This window comes from Rhinolophus hipposideros (assembly GCF_964194185.1).
Source record: "Rhinolophus hipposideros genome assembly, chromosome: 6".
Classification (NCBI taxonomy): domain Eukaryota; kingdom Metazoa; phylum Chordata; class Mammalia; order Chiroptera; family Rhinolophidae; genus Rhinolophus; species Rhinolophus hipposideros.
Window position 1 is genome coordinate 7,183,321 of NC_138052.1, and position 4,777 is coordinate 7,188,097.

General features: G+C 42.3%; 1 pseudogene across 1 annotated transcript; it reads left to right on the top strand.

Moving 5' to 3' along the window:
• The first annotated feature begins 393 nt into the window (after positions 1 to 393).
• LOC308498845 (N-acetylgalactosamine-6-sulfatase-like) lies at positions 394 to 1,749 on the top strand (annotated as a pseudogene). Its single transcript has one exon. The product of its transcript is annotated as an N-acetylgalactosamine-6-sulfatase-like (transcript).
• The last annotated feature ends 3,028 nt before the right edge of the window (positions 1,750 to 4,777 follow it).

Sequence of the window (4,777 nt, forward strand, 5' to 3'; positions counted from 1 at the left end):
ATAGAATTCAATAAAATGGACGTACAGACCTCCTACTGATGTATTTTTGGTCTATTTCCAATTCTCTGTTATTGCAAGAAGTTTATATCTAATATTTTTACCTATATATCTTTATATTCATGCCTCAGTATATTAGTGGGAGAGAAATAGAAGTTTGGGATCTTTTTTAAATGTTAATAGAAATCACCAATTTAGTATCTAATTAATGTCTATAGAATGTCTATTTTTCTACTCCACTGTCAATACTTGGATTTTTTTTTTTTTTTTTTTTTTTTTTTTTAGAGATCATTTTAGGCTTCACGTGGTCCCATCCAGCTTCGCTGCCGGCCAGAAAGGCCAGTGGTGCTGTCTTCAGCGTCTGGCCTGGACTCCTCTGTTTGTGATGTGGTTGCCATGGCAGCGGTTGCTGCAGTGATGAAGTGGCGGCTGCCGCTGGTGCTGAGCGCAGCGGGGCTGGAGGCCACTTGTGTCTTACTGCCCCCGACATCCTGCTCCTGCTCATGGACCACACGGTGTGGGGCGACCTGGGGTACGTGGAGAGCTTTCCAGAGAGACCCCGAATCTGGACCGCGTGGCTACAGAGGGCATGCTCCTACACCACCAGCCCTCAGTGGATGTCTGCCCATCTGCAATGGCTTCTACACCACCAACGGGCAGGCCAGGAACACCTACACGCCACAGGAAGTCGTGGGCTGCATCCTGGATGCCCAACCTCCTCCTGCTGGAGCTGCTGAGGGAGCTGGCTAGGTGAGCAAGACTGTGGGCGAGTGGTATCTGTGCCACAGGCCTCAGTTCCACCTCCTGAAGCACAGATTTGATGAGTGGTTTGGATTCCCCAACTGTCACTTTGTACCTTATGAGGACAGAGCCAGGCCCAACATGCCTGCACTGGGAGATGGTCCACAGATTTTATAAAGAATCTCCAATTAATCTGAAGACTGGAGAAGCCAACCTGATCCAGATCTATTTACAGGAAGCCTTGGATTTCTTTAAAAGGCAGCAAGCAGCTCAGTGCCACTTCTTTCTGTACTGGGCCATCGATGCCACGCATGCGTCTTTTATGTTTCTAAGCCTTTCTTGGGCACCAGTCAGCGAGGGAGGTATGGGGTAGGGAGGAACGCTGTCTGGGAGATTGCTGACAGAGTGGGGAAAATCCTGAGCCTTCTTTAGCACGTGAGGGACGTGTTTTCTTCACAGCTGACAATGGCTCTGCCCTCATTCTGCTCCTAATCAAGGTGGTAGTAATGGCCCCTTTTTGTGTGGGAAGCAGACCACGTTTGAAGGTGGAATGACGGAGCCTGCCATCCTGTGGTGGCCCAGGCATATCCCTGCAGGCCAGCTGAGCCACCACCTGGGCAGTGTCATAGACCTCTTTACCAGTAGCCCTGTCCCTCACCGGCCTGGGGCCACCCAGCAACAGGGTGATCAACAGCCTTGACCTTGTTCCTGTCATGTTGCAGAGCCAGCTCACAAATAGGCCAATATTCTGTTACCATGACAACACACTGGTCGTGTTCACCCTGGGCCAGTACAAGGCCCACTTCTGGACCTGGACCAATTCCTGGGAGGAGTTCAGACTGGTGCCCCCTCCCCAGTATGGTGTTCTGCTGTGTAGTGACCCACGTGCCTAAGCCCGATGTCTTCCTTCTACTCATGATTTCTGGATGTTAGAGGAGGAAGAGGGAGTTAGCATTTCCCCCTGCCGGACCTGGTGCCACCATCCCAGACAAGCCCGTGGCCTCCCACCATGGGGGCTGTCTGAGACCATGGCAAGAGATAGGAGGGTGGTACACGTTACCACCTGACCTATAGTTCTGGACTCAACCCCAGGAGTGTTAATCACAGTGCAGTCTCATCCCCAAGCTCCCTTCCCACCCTCCCAAAAGCCAGCACTGTGATCTGCAGGGGTGCCCACTCCCACTGCAGAGGAAGAGAAGAGGAGGAAAGGTGTGGCGCATGTGGGGAGGAGGTGGCTGGCTCAGCTGCAATCCCCCCAGAGTGAGGTCTCCCTCACATTACAGTAGTAAGAGAAAAACCCTGTACTAATCAGTGAGATTTTAATTAAATATTTTATTTGATTTGCATCCAAAAAAAAAAAAAAAAAGATCATCGTTTCAGCTTTTTCCATTTTGATAAATGAAAGGGGAAATTCTCATAAATCTTTGTTGCTTTCTGTGTCATCAATTCAGAATTTTTCTAAGGGTAGCACATGGAGTTTCCTTCAAGACTATGATTGGCCTGGAAGTGGAGAAGTGAGTTCAGAAAAAATCCTAGCAATTATTATATGTGTCAGAATTACAAATGGGCTTCCATGTGACTTTAAATTAACCCCAAAGTTCCAAGGCTACTGAATATTTGTAAAATTCACTATACAAAATGATCTCTAAAGTCCCTCTCTGCCTATTATCAGTCAGGGTTCAACCAAAAATATCAGAATGAAACGGAGATATAAAGAGATTTATTGCAAGGAACTGGCTTACACAATTGTGGTGGATGGCTACAGAAGTCAAAAATCCATATTCGTATCCCAGCTCAGGAAGGGCAGCTGGGAACTACTACTTGGCACGAGCAAAGCTGCTGTCCACAGGGGAGATTTCTTCTTTTGCTTTGGAGAATCCTCAACTCCACTGTTAGGGCCTTTCAGCTGATTAAATCTGGCCAAGGCATATTATTTACGATCATCTACCTTATTTAAAGTCAATTGATTTTTGGATGGCAATCATATCTAAAAAATACCTTCACAGGAACACCTAGATTAGGGTTTGCTTGAATAACTGGAGACTGCAGTCTAGTGAAGTTGACATCTGAAATTAATCTACCACATTTCACTTTATATCGATTTAGAATGAGGAGAAGAAAGGCCTTAATAATCTTGACATTTGTAATTGCTACATATCTAGCTAAACTGTGTCATTCTGGGGGACACGGATTTTCTCTTATTAATTAACTGCTAATGCTTATAACTGCTTTATTTGTAACAGCCAAACTTTGAAACAACAAAATACGTGAATGGCTAAATAAACGCTGGTACATACCTACCAATGGAATTACTCAGCAATGCAAAGGAAGGAACTATTGTTATACTCAACAACTTGGATGGATCACAAGGGCATATGTTGAGTGATAAAAGCCAATCTCAAAGTGCCACACATTATATGATTCCCACCTATACAACATTCTAGAAATATTTTAGCAGTGGAGAACAGACTAGTGGTTGCCAGAGTTTAGGGGTGATGGAGGGAAGGGAGGTGGGTGTGTATATAAGAGGCAGAATAAGGAAGGTTTTTGTGCTGATGGAAAACTTCTGTATTCGGATTGGGTAGTTACCAACCTATATATGTGTTAAAACAAGCTAGAGCTACACATGGGGCCATTCTCTACCATATTTGCAACTTCTTGTGGATCTATAATTATCCCAAAGTCAAAAGTCAAAAAAAGAAAGAAGTGTACAAAATATATACCTAAGATTCTGGTTGGGAGGAACTTGCAAAGGAAGATGGCAAATGGAAAAGCTGTAAATGGAAATAAAGAGACAGTTGAAAACGTAAACACTTCACAGTTTTTGTATCACAGAAGTCCATCTAAACAAAAATAAAATGATAGCATTGGAAAATTATTTGCAGTTCTCAAATTTTAGCTTCTTGTGGAGCCTTTATAATCCACAGGAATGATTCACTTCTCCAGCTATATATTATGTTCATCATTCATTTTGCTTTACTGTCTTCCATTACTAGCTATTTTTGTTTCTGTTTGAAAGCCTTATCTGGTGTATAAATTCCTTCAATTTAGGGGTCTCATGTAAGGCAGTATGGGAAAGTTGAAGGATCATGGTCTTTATACCTGGAGGAAGTGAATCTGAATTCCAAATTTGCTGTTTTACGATTCCATGTAAATTATTAAACATCAGAGTCTTAGCTTAACCTTACTTGTTTCTAAAGAAGATTAATAAATTTGATGTTAGATGAAGAATAAATACACATAAATATCCTGGCATAGAATAGGGGCTTAATAGATAAAGCTGTTCATATTATTGAATTTCTTTGTGTTTTTACCAACTCATAGTTCCCTGTATATGTTAAGTATTAGATAATATTGTTGATCAGTTGATTCTTTAATTCTTTTTAAAAATCATTCCACAGGACTCTGTCCTGACGTTTTAAATGAAACTTTTGCTCATCCATTCAGTCAAGGATTCCCCTCTCCTGCCCTCTTCCAAGATTACCTTATCTCATTGCTTTATAGCTATTTTAATACATTCTGTCTCTCATGAGACAAGAATGTCCTTGGGAGCAAGACTTTTTTGCTTTATTTATCTCTATGTCAGGTCCATATCTTACAATGCTGTGTTTGATGAATGAGTGAATCAATAAATAAATCACTCAGTCAATCAGAAGTGATTGCAAAATTGTTGAAGCAAAAGGTATTTCTATTTTAATAGTCTTGCTAGAAGAATAGATGGTAATTGTTTCAGCCTGAAAGGAAGGAGAGCTTGAGTTTTTGATTGATGGGATTTGCTGATGTGATGTCAGGAGTGGTTCTGGGTGAAAATGTTGTCTCATGTGCTCACTCATCTTTCCTAACAGTTTTTTTTGGTGGAAGAAATACCTCAAACCAAATCCCAGTGACTCTCCTCAATACTTGAAAGAATTATGTAAAATTGGACAAAATATTAATGGTCTAGAGACTCAGTTCCCTCACTTTCATTAATGAACATGATTATGCTTCCTACCCAGGTCTTGGTTTCTTTAAGCTTGTACATATGCAAAGGACTAGCACA